Source organism: Anoplopoma fimbria, chromosome 2 (genome assembly GCF_027596085.1).
Source record: "Anoplopoma fimbria isolate UVic2021 breed Golden Eagle Sablefish chromosome 2, Afim_UVic_2022, whole genome shotgun sequence".
NCBI lineage: Eukaryota > Metazoa > Chordata > Actinopteri > Perciformes > Anoplopomatidae > Anoplopoma > Anoplopoma fimbria.
This window is the reverse complement of record NC_072450.1, coordinates 32,601,348-32,616,010: the sequence shown is the minus strand read 5'-3', so window position 1 is coordinate 32,616,010 and position 14,663 is coordinate 32,601,348. Positions and strand designations below refer to the sequence as shown.

Sequence of the window (14,663 nt, the reverse complement as noted above, 5' to 3'; positions counted from 1 at the left end):
ACTCCTGGGCCTGATCTGGCTGTTAAATATGCTAGCTTGCTGTTTACAGTAATTTACAAACATTCATCGTATTTAGGACAACCTTACGATCTAAAAAGTTATTTTTATTTAATTTAAACTATTGGTTCCATGATAATAACTAGCCTTCCCTTTGTAATATACCTAATCAGCTAAACTTACGAAACAACAAACACCAGATCCATGCAGTGAAGCTAAGTTACAGTTTGCTGGCTAACCTTAGCTTGCTTGCTAGCTAACGTTATTGTTGTTTGGCTAGCTTGCCAAATTATTTCACCGCCGAACGTGATCCATGATACTAAGTTATGTATTATGTCAAACAGTACTGATTTTAACAAACAATAAATGATGTAACAGTACAACCAAATTGTATAACTAAGGATTGCTTTCTTCAAGCAGAGAGCGGTGCAAGGCAGGGGTGGCCAACTAACTAACTATAACCTAAGGCAAACTAAGGTTAGGCAGCTAGCTTAAACTTAGCTACGCAGCATGGATCTGGTGTTGGTTGCTTTGTATCATTCGCTGATAAAGTAAAGCAAACGGCAAGCGCAAACAAAGTGTGAGCAGGTTGAGCAGCCAAATCTCATCTCCAGGTCAAACACCGCTACTTTGTCACAATCCTAGGCGTACCGAGGCTCAAGGTAGCATATGTGGCACTCTTCAGCATCTAATGCAAAGCAGCGGAGAGCACGTTGTTACATCGCTGTGTTTTTATGAGCTAGTATGTGAGTGGCTGAGCGGAGACACAGACAGACAAATTACCCATTGGCATAATGTTTTTGTATCATACTGTCTACTATATCTGATAGTAGCAAAGGGGCTTTGAAAAATGCCAAGAGATCATTGTATCACTGTTTTCAGTGGTACCTTTGGCTCTGACTTGAATGTAAAGAGAATATGGTGGCACACTATTGAGATTTTCTGAGTCAACCTGAGATGTGACAACATTGGGTGTTTGGACAGTGTCCACCTCCTTTAACCAACAGTGATAACTGGGTTGAGACTTCGGTGGTTTGGGCCTGATCTCAATAAAGCAGCACCTGTGGTTGACCTGAATAATTTGAGAGAAATCTGAACATTTTTTTATCAAAGCAAAGTGGTGAATATTTCAAAATTGCTTTTTCTCAATTTGTCAGGGGCTGAACAGTGGTGTAGTGGCTAGCACTGTTGCCCCACAGCAAGAAGGAGTGGAGTTTGCATGTTTACCCCCATTTCAAATGAAATGAAACTTTGTGTCAAGACATGCTTTCTTACACATTGTACAAAACCTTTAAAACATCTCAAATATTCACATCAGACATTTTAAAATCACTTATAAATTATCAATGCAAAGCCATATGAACTCTGTGGGCTCCAAATGGGCTCCATTGATTTATAACATCGTTGAATTTCAGTGAAGTTTATAAAAGAAAATGATGAAATTTAACTTTGGGTCTGGCCAGAGAATATTTTCTTTGATAAGATTTTCTCACACAAACTTAGCTACTGCTGCAGTCAAAACTGCTGAAATAAATCTGCCACCATGACAGCTGTTGCAGGAGATCATTATGATACCTATCATAACCACCTCCAACCACCAAAAATAGTTTTCTCTTTCCATCAAAAAGGGAATAAGCCTCGCTCCCTATCTTACTCTCCTATGTACGTAACAGTCTTAGTGGAACTTCAAGCTCCTCTGACATTAACATAGTCATTAATCAAGTGTTCCCTCTATTGTTCAGTGCTGTCGGTTGTGTGTTAGCAACACAATGCAACTTGTCAACATTGTTACAGCCGCAGTCAATCTCAAGTAGCAGCCTTTAGTGCTCAAAGAATAGTCACCACCTGACACACAGACCTGTCATTGGAAAATGCATTGTAATGTCTTATTGTTATTTAATTATTGTTATATTCATCATTATTTTGTTGTATTTGCTAGTTAGACATCCATCCAGTATCCAAGCAGCTTATCCTATTGTGTTGATCCGAGGTGACTTTGGGCCAAGGCAGTCATTTTCAAACCTACAACCAATTTAGAGTCATCATTAAACCTAAGCTGCATGTCTTTGGACTGTGGGAGGAAGCCGAAGAACCTGGAGGGAACCCTCTCTGACACAGGGAGAACATGGTAACTCCACACAGAAGGGTAACTCCAACCCGGTATCGAGCCTGGCCCCTCTTGCTGTGAGGTGACAGCTGTTTAGCCCATTGTGAGACATTATTTAAGACTATTGACCATAAATATATAATTGAAGCACAGTCTATTTTTACATGGATAGTTGAACTGGCCATTTGGAGCAAAGAGGACAAGGATTTAATGAAGGAATAAAACCTACAAAAAAATCTCAATGTAGGTTATGTCATGGACTGTAGAGCAGGCAACAGAGGATGGACCTAAACTCAGACATGCAAGGATTTAATTGAGAAGGTTACAGCCAACAAAGAAGGCAGGGAAACAGCAGGCAAGGACACTGGAAAAATGGAATAGAACTCCAAAAAGAAAAGAAGACAAATTGACAACCAACACTGACAAGACAGGTGCAGAAAAAACAGAGACGAGACCCCGCTGGAACACAGCTACAGATACTTGAGACTAGGGAGGGCAGCCAACAATTGATGCCCCCAGCTGTAAGTGGGACCAGTGGAAGCGAAAAGGAGGTTTCTGCTGCCCAGCGGGAACAGAAGGTTGCTGCTGTCCAGCATAGATGGATGTTGGACAGAGTGGTGACTGGACATGTGAAGCAGGTGTCGGCCGGACCCTGGCAAGACACAAGGAGCAGAAGTTGGCTGGACCCGAAACACAGTAAAACACTTGACGTCAGCTGGGACCCCCTACCAAGGAACTGGCTTGATGTCAGCCAAGAAGCTGGACAGCAGAAACTCTGGGTCGTTGGGGTTGGGCAGTGGAGACTCTGGGTCGTTGTCCACGCTCTCCTACCACAGAACACCTAAGCTTTGAGAAGGCGTGTGGATGACTTCATATTATGAACAGCCTGAAACTGCTGCAACATACACATTTTTTTTTATAACTGCTTGTTTAAAAATGTGACTGTATCCCAATATAATATCCAAACCCAAGACACCAAAAGTGCAACATTCTGACTGTCTCCTCTTACTTCTGACCAACATTCTTGATCAGAAATTTATGAATTATGCTTATTTTTTTTACTTTTTCTTTCTTATTTAGCCTTTTTTGGGGGGATTTCTCTAATCCTAGTATGATTTTTGGTCTTTGCATTTTTTTGACAAAAGCCCAGACAGGCCAGACAAGCCCATCCACCATTGGGATATTCAATATGTAGTGTCTAATGAGTCTACTCACAGCAGAGCTCCTTGGTTCTCCAGTTGAGAGGTTTTCCACCGGCATGGCTACACTGTCTGGAGAACTCTGACACAGTGTTGCACAGGCAGAAGGGGTCTGTGTGTCCTTCTATGGAATTGTTGCAGTAGCAGAGGTCCGCAACACAGGCCGAAGTGAAGGGGGCAATGTCCAACAGACTGTCACAGCTGTTGAATGCTGGCCCTGTAAGGATCTGCTCACACAGAGGTTTCTACAGGACAGACAGACAAACAGGAATAGAGCAGAAGGAAAGACAGGAAGAGAGCAAATTGTTAGGCAGGCAAGAATCTGAAACATATCTGCATCAATTCTGTCAAAATTGTTACAAAAAGCCACACATACTATCAATGCCAACTCGCGTAATTACCGAAATCTAATATATGACCAGGTGGCGGCTGGTGATTATTTACCCCTTCTGCTGACACACAAGAAACGTTGTTGTATAGCTTAGTGCACTATAAGACGGTTGCATGACCACTTTTAGAACTCTAGTAGTGCTATGGAGCCTTTTTTAGTTGATTGGCTCCCCTATTATTTGGCGCAGTACCACACCAAGCTATTAAAAATGAATTTAAACAATGCTGGATTTAACATTAGCTTTGCAGTTTTGGTGAGTAACACTGAATGTCAACATAGCTGCAAGGCCTTTAAGCTTTACTCTATTATGTGTGGCAAGTAAAACCCACTTCTCCTATTTGCACTGGCCATGGTGTAATAATGACATAGTTCTGTGGGAGGAAGCCGAAGAACCTGGAGGGAACCCTCTCTGACACAGGGAGAACATGGTAACTACACACAGAAGGGTCGCCCAACCCGGTATCGAGCCTGGCCCCTCTTGCTGTGAGGTGACAGCTGTTTAGCCCATTGTGAGACATTATTTAAGACTATTGACCATAAATATATAATTGAAGCACAGTCTATTTTTACATGGATAGTTGAACTGGCCATTTGGAGCAAAGAGGACAAGGATTTAATGAAGGAATAAAACCTACAAAAAAATCTCAATGTAGGTTATGTCATGGACTGTAGAGCAGGCAACAGAGGATGGACCTAAACTCAGACATGCAAGGATTTAATTGAGAAGGTTACAGCCAACAAAGAAGGCAGGGAAACAGCAGGCAAGGACACTGGAAAAATGGAATAGAACTCCAAAAAGAAAAGAAGACAAATTGACAACCAACACTGACAAGACAGGTGCAGAAAAAACAGAGACGAGACCCCGCTGGAACACAGCTACAGATACTTGAGACTAGGGAGGGCAGCCAACAATTGATGCCCCCAGCTGTAAGTGGGACCAGTGGAAGCGAAAAGGAGGTTTCTGCTGCCCAGCGGGAACAGAAGGTTGCTGCTGTCCAGCATAGATGGATGTTGGACAGAGTGGTGACTGGACATGTGAAGCAGGTGTCGGCCGGACCCTGGCAAGACACAAGGAGCAGAAGTTGGCTGGACCCGAAACACAGTAAAACACTTGACGTCAGCTGGGACCCCCTACCAAGGAACTGGCTTGATGTCAGCCAAGAAGCTGGACAGCAGAAACTCTGCTGGACAGCAGAAACTCTGGGTCGTTGGGCAGTGGAGACTCTGGGTCGTTGGGCAGTGGAGACTCTGGGTCGTTGGGCAGCGGAGACTCTGGGTCGTTGGGCAGCGGAGACTCTGGGTCGTTGGACAGTGGAGATTCTCGGCCGTTGGGCAGTGGAGATTCTGGGTCGTTGGGCAGTGGAGATTCTCAGCCGTTGGGCAGTGGAGACTCTGGGTCGTTGGGCAGTGGAGATTCTCGGCTCTGTTGGGCAGTGGAGACTCTGGGTCGTTGGGCAGTGGAGATTCTCAGACTCTGGGCAGTGGAGACTCTGGGTCAGGGCAGTGGAGATTCTCGGCTGTTGGGCAGTGGAGACTCTGGGTCGTTGGGCAGTGGAGACTCTGGGTCGTTGGGCAGTGGAGACTCTGGGTTGTTGGGCAGTGGAGACTCTGGGTGGGCAGTGGAGACTCTGGGTCGCTGTTCAGTGGAGACTGAATCACTGCACAGCATCGACTCTGCCCCAGACATGTGCAATGACGACGCCATGCGTGCCTAACTCATGGCAGCCTCTTTGTACTTCCTATAGTATGTCACTAATTGGGGCGACTTTGGCTCAGTGATAGAGCAGGGTCGTCCTCCAACCAGAGGATTGGTGGTTCGATCCCCGGCTCCGTCAGTCCATGTCGACAAAAAGCGCTTTACCATTTACCATTTACTAGTCTCCTACACTCTCCACAGAAACAAATAAATGGTTGCAGTTAGAGTGTGAGAGACAATTTATCCTGTAAATTACACAGCCAGCCTAATTGGACCCACTGTAGACAAATTTGATCCGGAGCCTCTCATGGGCGTGACACTACCGATTTTTCACTGGGTTTTAGTACACTGGATCAAAGCCATATTAACTAATAGCCACTCAAATGTAGCGGAATGATTTTTGAGTCGATTCCAGCTTTCAGTATTTATTTGGATAGAGGCATATTCCAATCTGCTTACCTCCAGCATGTGTTGCCCCTCTGGCTTCGTGGTAGCCAGGAGGGTCAGTGAGGATAAATCCCTGTTGTTTGAGAAACAAGAGACACGATGAATCGCTTTCATTAGCCTTGACCGCAGGATTTATTCTGCATAATTATGCACACAAAAACATTTAAATCCTTCAGAAATCTTATAACATTGACTTGACAAGTGACGACTGACTTTGAATATTGACTTCAGAGATATTTAACTCTATGACAACATGAAATCAAACAATCTTTGACACTATTGCTAACTAAAACATACATATCTATTATACAGTCAGTATAAACATTATATCAAAAATAAATGTCTATAGCTACTCTGTATTATTGTTTGAAATTTTCCTTTACATAAAATAATAACCAAAGGGCAAAAACTCAATTTAACACAATGCAATTTAAATTATATTTCCAACTCTTTATTACGGAATACTCCTTTAATGAGTGTGCATGTAGACGCCATGACACATTCTTAGTTTAGCTGTAGAGACACGTACGAGCTACACCCTTCCACTGTCTTCACACACCACGTGTCATTATCATATCACTCACCATTCATTAGCCTTGACCTCTGTGTCCCTGTGTTATTAATGACCTCCTCAGCATTGTGTGCCCCCTACTGGTCGAATGAATTCTTGTTTGAGAAAGCTGACATTGTAAAACGATATATTTAATCTACCACAAAACAAAAAAATAAAGGGGTGTCTATTTTTATCTTATTTTTATCTTATCAATCCTACTATAACTTTATCTTTTAATGATGCATCAAATCTATTTACATTTTTAACCATTTTTAATCACACTATGATCTATTATCTTTTAACCCATTACACATGCGATAGCCGATCCTCAGCCGGTCTATGTCCCAATCTGGTGGATGAAATGTACTGCATTCAACCTAAAGGCGTGAGGCATGAGCTATTAAAATAAAGCAGGCATATAAATGCCATCAAATGAAAAGTCAGGCAGACTCCAACTATTTCAGTGGTACATTAGAAATTTCGTAAGGATCTTATCCAATTACCAATTCTTTCTCTGCATAACTTTTCTGTTTGTTGCTATCTAGGTTACAAATGGGTACCCAGCATGGCAGCAACAACAGTCAACAGTAAACAAGAACAAAGTCTAGTGACTGCCAGGCATCTATATGCTGCATGGATTACGCATTTTTGTAGGCGAACCTTGAAATTAGCATTGCACTGGTTTCCTCCCCGATTATTGCAGAAAAATGATTAGTTAATGATAAATGGACTTGCTTTTGTATAGCGCCATTCTAGTCTTCCGACCACTCAAAAGGCTTTAACAGTATATGTCATTCACCCATTCATACACACATTCATACAGTGATGGCAATTTGGATTTTGTCCCAAACTTAAAGATGGATCTTTTGATTAAACTACCCGCTCTACCACTTAGCCACAGCCGTCCCAAAATAAACTGGGATATTATCTTCACAAATTAACAACACTTTGATTCGCATTTTGTAGCCTCATTTAACCACTTGTTAGCAACTGCCTTTTTTGAGGCAGGGAAAACTTCAAAATTCAGGAGAGGAGTATTTACTGACATATTGTTCACAAAACAGTAAAATCTCTCCAGCTTGTGTTAACCACAGACCCTAATTTCAGGCATCTAACCAAAAACACATTTTAAAAAATCCATTGAATTTTAGACCAGAGAATTGGAAGTGCAAAAATGTTAAATTATGGGTTTTAGGACACATTCCTGCAGCACTCTATTCTTGGGCATGTGCAAGAGTATTTGCACACTGCCTTTATAAACACCTGCCTTTATATAGTGATAAGGGGGCGTGACCTATGCTAATATTAAAAAATCAGCCACACGTCTCCATTCATGCAGATTTGGATAGTTAAGAACGCTTGGCTTTCTTGAGTTGACCTTAATTTTACTGAAAATTCAGATAAAATATAAGAGAAATTTAAGAAAATGCACGTAGATGTCTGTGACAAACTTCTCCATCAATACCATCCAGCAAAGAATTACTTGCAAAAAATCCGAAATTACATTGATAATAATTGCTCTGTCCATGGACATGATGGTGAAACAACCATGCTACTGTTTTGGAGCTGTCCTTAGTTATTTTTGGGAATGTCATTTTTTGCGCTTTTATGATGTTTTTATGAAGCTCAGAGCAAAAACAGTATTAGTTAATAAATCCTTTAATTTACTTTTGTGAATGTCACATTCACAAAAGTAAATTATCGAGCAATATTGAAAGTATTTGCAGATGAAATGCAAAAATATCAAATGAACACAAAACCCTTTTACCGGTAGTGGTGGTATCTTGTTGAGGTTTCTGGCTTCATCCTGCTGATACTTGGGCCTAGTAGGCGTTGAAGGCTGAGGACCAAACCATGCCACCCAAAGCTTCTAACAACGCCACGGAGGAAAATGTGCGTGAATTGTTGGACCAGCAAAAATACCTCTACAGAACTTTGCTTGAACATCAGGAAAATAGCTTCAAAACATGTGTACAGATCATAGTTGATTCTTCAAACAGGAGGATTGATGATCTGTCGAAGCAGGCCTATGATCTCAAGGTGATTCTAGACAGGACTCAAAGGGATTTTGAGGATTTGAAATTTCATTTAGAACTCAGTGATAAAATTGTAATGTAATCAGGACAGTCAATCTCAGACAAGACAGACTATCTGGAGGGCCAGTCCAGATGCAATAATATTGTTGTAGACGGCATTAAAGATTCTGGAAAAGAAAATCTGACTGAATGTGAAGAAAAAGTGAGAAAACGCTATAGCAAAAAAACTACAACTGGATCAGCTGAAAGTAGAGTTGGATAGGGCTCATGGGGCTGGGAAACGTGGCATCTTCACAAAAGCCCCAACCCACTGTGGTAAGATGTCTACGACTGAAGGACAAACTTTCTGTTCTAAACAAAGCTAAACATGTTAAGGGATCAGGCCTCTTTATCAATGAGGACTTCCCTAAATCCATCCGCCAAAGACAAAATAACTACTCCCAGCAATGAAGGCAGCTCGAGAGAGAGAGAGGTGACATTGCATGTTTGGGATATGACAAACTTATTGTCCATCCACCTACCCAAAACCCCCGACAACAAAGAAAGGCCAACACTCAGAGTCTGGCTCTTTAGTCTCCAACATGAGGAATGTATTAAGTACTTTTTTATTTTATTTTTTAAACTGTGCAACTCAAAACATTATTCTTTTCACATACTATTGTCTACAACAAATCTAATTTTGAAGCCAGAACATTAAGCCTTTTGATACCTCTACCTTTGACTCTTATTCAATTCAATTTTTCAATTCAATTCAATTCAATTTATTTTGTATAGCCCAAAATCACAAATTACAAATTTCAAAATTACAATCTGTAATTTTGATGCTGACCCAGACTTTCTTTTCACCACTTGATGTCTCTAACCTCTAGTTTTTACGATGAAGCACAGTTTAATGACTTATGCGGTTTCTTTGCCTCTTAATGTATTCTCAACTTTTCATCTGAATATAAGAAGTCTTCCTAGAAACTATGACAAATTCATTCATTAATTATCTTTACTCAATCATGATTTTGAAGTTATTGCCTTATCAGAAACATGGCTTACTGAGGACTCTAGAGAAATCTTTAGTCCACTATGTAAGAGAGAATAAATCTTAAGGTGGAGTATCTCTGTTCATTTATGGGGACTGTGATTTTAAAACGAAGGATGATTATCTTGAAGTCAGATAGGGATGAGGTAGAATCTGTTTTTTTAGAGCTCTCTGGTGTCTCTGGTGGGAAGAATGTTATTGTTGGTGCTATTTATCGCACACCTAACTCTCTCATCAAAGATTTCAATGAATGTCTGTTCAGTTCTTTTGACTTGATTAAAAAATGAGGATAAACTTTTGTTACATATCCCAGAGCTTTCTTCAGTCTTTTTGAATGGGTAAAATTATTTTGACAATCCATTTGATATAGCTCACAAAATGTATGAATTCTATGTAAGTATTGTTCATGAATTAGCTAAATATATTCCTGCTTGTCATGGTTATCCACTGGATTTTATTCACACAAATATCCCTACCATCTCTAAATTGTATGCCCCCTGATATCGAAGAAATAAGCGACATCATTGATGATCTAAAAACATTTTCAGCTGGCCGTGGCAATAATGCTGCGTTACTTTTGTCAAACCGGTGACAAACAGTCAATATTGCAGCCATTTGCTCACATCTTCGTCTTGTCTTTGAAAACAGGTGTCGGGCCAGAGGAGTTAAGAATTGCCAAAGCTATCCTTGTCGTTTTAACAACTATAGACCCATATCTATTTTGCCATGTTTTTTAAACAATACTAGAAAAAGTAATATACAAAGGATCATTTTTCATGTAGATTCTAATTCAGTTCTTTAAAAACACTAGTATGGTTTCCGGAAAAATCTTTCAAATAATGAGGCTTTACTTTACTTTGTTGACAAAGTTATCTCTGCACTTGATAATAATTTACTGTAACTGCAGTATTTTCATAGACCTTTCAAAAGCCCTTGATACAGTTACATACAATTATTATATTTTATTGGAAAAGTTGCATAATTATGGTTTCAATTATATAACATACAAATGGTTAAAAAAATAACTTCTCCAATAGAAGACAGTTTGTTTGTGTTAAGGGTTGCTATTCCAACAAAGCCAGACTAATCTGGGGTTCCAAAGGGGTCCACTCTTGGACCATTATTATTCCTTCTCTATATTAATGATTTGTCCAACGTCTCAAAAAGCCTTTCTCTGATAATGTTTGAAGACGACACAGTCCTAGTTCTACCTCATTCAAATTTGAATTCACTATGGAAGCTAATGCTGGTTTAAATGCCTATGCTACATGGTTCAGATGAAATACATTATCTTTGAATATAAAAAAATCTAACTTATTACTCATTATTTTCAGTGGCAAAAATTCATATCCTAAGGATTTATCTAAAATTAAATTTGAGTTTGTTGAGATGCCTCAAGTGTCATTTACAAAATTCCTGGGAATTATTGTTGATGAGAGTTGGAGTTGGAGTGAACATATTGACTGGATTAATAGAAAAATAAATACATTTACTGGAATAATAAGGAGGGTTAGACATCTTCTGACTCCAAACTGTCTCCTTATTCTTTATTACAGTATAATTTATCCCTATCTTTCATATTGTAATGTAGTTTGGGTTAAGTACTTTTCCTACTATTCTGCAAAAAATGTTGGTCCACAAGAAACGCTTTGTTAGGATCGCATCCCAATCAGAGTCACACATCTCATGCGCTCCTCTATTTCAGAAACTTCAGATCCTTACAATTTATGACATCAATATTTCTCAAATTTGTCAATTTTTGATAAGATTTAGGTGAACCATATTATGTAATGGCTTTTCCCATTTGACAAAAAAATGTTGCTCTATAAAATGTTTCAAAAGATGCTTAAAATACCATTTAATTCTGTTTTGTAATTGCTTTCCTTATGTATTATTGGTCATGTATTCCTTGTTTAAGGTTTTATAATATGTCTATTCTTGTTTCCCTCATGTAGCATTATTATTGTTTAGGAATCAATGCGGGTGTATAAACCAATATCATTAACAAACACAAGTCCATTTACTCTCGCACACACCCACATGCAAACACACACACACACCGACACACACTTTCTCATATTTCACATTGTTGTTGTTATTATATATCATATCTCGTAAAAAATACTTTTTTCAGCAATATTACATTGTCATATCTTAATTAATTTTGTGTTCCCTATAATATTGTGAAATTTTAATATTATATACTAGGTGGAGGCTTCAAAGAATCCCAGTTATTACTTTCTGCCTCTTCCTGCACTGTGATTATCTATCTCTCTTATGTTTTGTGTATTTTTTAAATTGTGAAAAATAAACTAAACTAAATTTAAAAAAAGGAATTCAAACACAAAATGCTTTCGAAAAATTGTATTGGTATTTAAATATTTACAAAATGTCTCAGTGTCTAGCAAAATAACAAGTAGACTAAAAATGAACAAGGATTTATAGAGAAATGGTAAAAAATCAAGCATTTTTGTTTTTTAGTGGAAATGCTAACTGATTGTCATGCCCCAAAGCAAAACTGAGGAGTTTTAGTTCTTCTGGTGTCCGAAATGAGCCTGAAAAGGCCAGAGTTTAATGAGCAACAAGTTCAAAACATGGATTCAGTGACCTGGATTCAGCATTGGAGGCGGGCTCTCATTCATTCCTATGAAAATTGCTCTGTGGTGCATGAAGCCAAAATGGCTTGACTGCCAAGTGATCAAATGACTTGGATCTTCTGGCTTTCTTCCACATCTATGGGCCCATAGAGCAAGCGTACAAGAGTTTCCTTTAACCCCACCTACAACCTGCTCGTTCTCAGGCCCATTCACATGAACAGGAAGGAAGGAAAATAACTTATTTTTAACTCACATTTTATACATTTTAGGATTTAATTATTTACTATGGGCCATTAAGGTGTTCGTACAATTTACCTCAAAATAGGGATATTTAGGTAACCCACAAGTTGCGAAACTCTAGCGAGATCACATTGTTGTTAACATTAACCTTGAATAAAGTTTAGGCATTGACCTTGAATGGTTGAGGTTAGGACAGGTTATAGAGAAGCAAGTCTCGCAAGAATTTCTGTACGTTTTTGCAACATGTGGGCTGCAATCTAGCAGGACCTGGTTTGAGCACTAAGAAAACTGGCTATAAGGCCTGGCGGTGTTCCTGGGGGCCTGGTTCCCCCCGTCAGGAATAAAGAACTGGAACAAATGACACTAGAACGTCCTATTGGCTTGCGGTTTAGAGTGGATGTGAGCTGTCCAATGGCAAAAAGACCAGCTCTGCTGTTGCCTTGCAGTGAAATGAGTATTTACCTGGCCTAGAGGGAGCTTACGCAGGAACCCTACACGCCAGCTAGTGAAGAAGTGGAGCAAAATATAGCTATTATTTAAGTATACTGCCTGGTAATTCAGTCTTTAAAAACACATCATATTTATAAGATGATAAGTAACCAGTAGCTGTTAGATAAATTGCTGGAGTAGAGAGTAACATGTTGCTCCATGTTGCAGTTGCTGTATGAGCAACGGCCTCCATCGAGCAAATACAGCACACATAGATCAATGTACGTAAAATGTTGTTTTATGCGGTTTTAACTGCAACTTCAAGACAGACCCCTTGATCTGGAATGCAGAAGCCAGAGGTTTAGTTGCTCTTGGCATGCAAGAGAGATAAGCCTGATGTGTAAGTGTATGAGCTGTTATCAGGTTGGACTGATATCTCTGGGCGATGCTGAGTGTTGCTGTTTGTCTAGCAGGAGTGGTGCTGGTGAGGGAGCGAAAACCCAGAAGTAAAAAACCAGAGGGAGATCTGAACAGAAGAGGAAACAGCACCAGCCTTGCCAGCTCAGAGGTCCAAGGACTAAAGAGTGCCCAGAAATGAGTCAGCATTTGTTCGAACTTCTGGTCCTATGTTTACATGTACACTTATGTTCCACTATTATTCAGAATATGACAATATTCTGCATTTGATTTGGCTCATGTTTAAATCATATTCTGTTTGGATATACAATATTAAGCCTTATTCTGAATGGAACATTTTCCAATTTAGACATGTATATTGGCATATTCATAGGAGCGTTCTTTGGACATGTAGACAGTGCATTGGGAATATGTGTATCAATAGGGATTTTAACGGCGACAAACGGCCTCTTTCCTGTCTACAGCCAGCTCTACTAACTTTGCAAACTATGAGTAGAGATGCATGCCAAAAAGAAAAGCCCACATTTCTGACCAGAAATGTGTCATGAAAGACTTAAGCATCAGAAAAGACCTTTTTCTATAGTTCGTCGTGATAAACAACATGTTAGGGCATCGACCCGTCAAACACAGCCAAGAATGGCATGGGATTCAACAGCCCTGGTGATGAGCATGAGGCATGGGCTCATTTGACATTTTTTTTATCAGAATATGCACATCTGCATGCAAATGGGTATATTAGTGAAATATTCATTTGTAAACAGCTTATTAGGAATATTTGTGCACGTAAATGTAGTCACTGTTTTTTCATTAGGTTTTTGGTTAGATGTCTGGAATAAGGTCTGTGGTAAACACAAGATTAAGAGATTTTAAAGTTGTCTTCTACAATGTTAAATACACAGTTAAAACCCCTCTGATGAATTTAGAAGCTTTTATGTGTCTTGAAAAAGATGTTTGCTAAAAACTGTCTAAATGAGACTACTAAACGTCATCACACCAACAAGTTTGCTTTAATAACCTCTTTGTGTTTACTTGCCTCATGAGAGCAAAATGTAGTTCGTTTATAGCCTAATGTTAGCTTTTTACTTCTGCTGATTGCATCTACACTTCAAAAATCATGAGAGTGGTGTTCGCCTGGGAAGTTTTGCAAATGTTTGCAAATTCCACAGCGTTTTTATTCTGCCAAAAATCCCAAATCAAGTGGAAATATCCCATTGGCATTTTGTCGAGGGAACCAGTGCAATGCTGACTTCCAGGTTGGCCAACAATAATATGTCATCTCTGTAGCACTCCTTTGTTCATATTGCATGATATTGCTGTACACAATTTGTACATATTGCCATTATTGATCATTTGAAAAGTAACTAGTAACTACACCTGTCGAATTAATGTCGAATTAATGTAGTAGAGTAAAAAGTACAGTATCCCCCTCTGAAATATAGTGAAGTAGAAAGAAGCATACAATGAAAATACTCTCAAAAAGTATTCCAAATTCTACTTAATCCTGAAGTGAAGGACAATTCAAAG

The 14,663-nt window shown here is 39.4% G+C and overlaps 2 long non-coding RNA genes across 2 annotated transcripts; both read right to left on the bottom strand.

The window, feature by feature from the left end:
• Nucleotides 1-2,397: 2,397 nt before the first annotated feature.
• LOC129106997 (uncharacterized) lies at nt 2,398-2,892 on the bottom strand. Its single transcript, XR_008531865.1, has 2 exons — nt 2,834-2,892; nt 2,398-2,756 (listed from the first exon to the last, which is right to left on the bottom strand). It is a non-coding gene; the product is annotated as an uncharacterized LOC129106997 (long non-coding RNA).
• Nucleotides 2,893-4,393: 1,501 nt separating this feature from the next.
• Nucleotides 4,394-4,877, bottom strand: LOC129107003 (uncharacterized). The gene is made up of 2 exons (XR_008531867.1): nt 4,830-4,877; nt 4,394-4,752 (listed from the first exon to the last, which is right to left on the bottom strand). It is a non-coding gene; the product is annotated as an uncharacterized LOC129107003 (long non-coding RNA).
• Nucleotides 4,878-14,663: the final 9,786 nt, after the last annotated feature.